This window comes from Episyrphus balteatus, chromosome X (assembly GCF_945859705.1).
Source record: "Episyrphus balteatus chromosome X, idEpiBalt1.1, whole genome shotgun sequence".
Lineage (NCBI taxonomy): Eukaryota > Metazoa > Arthropoda > Insecta > Diptera > Syrphidae > Episyrphus > Episyrphus balteatus.
In genome coordinates this window covers 5,245,910-5,247,440 of record NC_079138.1, presented here as the reverse complement: position 1 = coordinate 5,247,440, position 1,531 = coordinate 5,245,910, and positions in this window count along the sequence as shown.

Genomic DNA, 1,531 nt, shown 5'->3' with positions numbered 1-1,531 from the left:
ATACTGAGATATAAAAGTTTACCAAATTCTAAAGTTTGATTTTAAATTTGTATCAATTAAATTTTGATTGTTTAATTGACAATTTTTCTTTTAATTATAGATTTTTAAGGTAATTTGAAAAAATTGCCAAGTAAATAATCAAAATTATATTGATACAAATTTAAAACCAAACTTTAGAACTTGGTAAACTTTTATATCTCAGTACTTTTTGTGCCAACATAATTTTAACATAGGAAAACTTGGCTCTTTTTTTTAACAGTTGTGTTTTTGTTGTGATTTCACTACTTTTTGCAAGATATTGCTATAAAATTTAAAATCTAAAATATTTGATAACCATTCAGTGAAAATGGGCAGTTACCACGCCCCCTGGCTAAAATTCTCAAATTTAAAATTTTTTCTTTTGTATTAACTATAAGCTCTATTACTCTGCAGAGTTTCAAGATTCTACGATAAATTGAAAATCTACAATCGGAAGTGCTCTAAACTATTTGATGACAATTCAGCCAAAATGGGCGGTTACCACACCCCCTGAATTGAAAATCTCAAATTTTCGATTTTTTCCTTTGTATGCACCTCAAGACCCATCACTGTACCAAATTACAAGTTTCTACGATAACGGGAAGTTCTCCATAATTTTGATGATCTGTCAGTGAGTGAGTGAGTCAGTCAGTTACGGTTTTTGCGATTTTTGCAGCCCTATATCTCAGGAATTACTCGTCCTAGGTAACTGAAATTTTGTAAGGAGTTTGTTTTTGTCTAGTTCAAAAAATGGAGTGAGTTTGAAATTTCTGACATATTTGGTATAGAAGTTAGAGGGGGGTCGAAAATGGCCTGAGTTGTTTCCTGTAAATAAGGGTGTAGCATGGTAAAAAAAGAGAAGGTATGATAATTAGAAAAAACTCAGTATCGAGAACTGTCAAAACTTATGGCTACTTAAGGTTTTGACAGCCCAGCCCATTGAAATTGTTGTTGTAAACAAATTTGTCTTGGAAATTGTTGTTGCTTTTGACTTTGCCAAATGCCAAACGTCAAAACCTTATTACCCCATTTTGTAAGATGGCGACTCTAATGATCATACCTTGTCTTTTTATACCATGAGGGTGTAGAGCCATAGTTGCTAGAAAACTTGGCTGGGCACTACCGTGCTCCTTGATTATACAAAATTTATTGTATAATCATAATAATTTTTTTTTTGATGAATAATAGGAATAAAAAATTAAATCCTTGAAATTCAGATTTAATGCATTGGAATTATAATTAACTTTAATCCAAACTAAACCGAGAGTGAATAATATGGCCGTAACAGAACGTAGCGTAAAAGAACACACACCACATAAAAATATAAACTTTACCAATCCCCAAGACTATTTTTGTGAAAAAAAAAAAAAAATACAAACTTCATAACCAATAGCCTTGGTAACCCTATTCGTTGAATATCGTAATTTTATTAATTCACCATTTTCCCCTCCCTAATTTTCAACTAGCAACAACTACACACACACGAAAAATAACTCAACACAACACATAAATT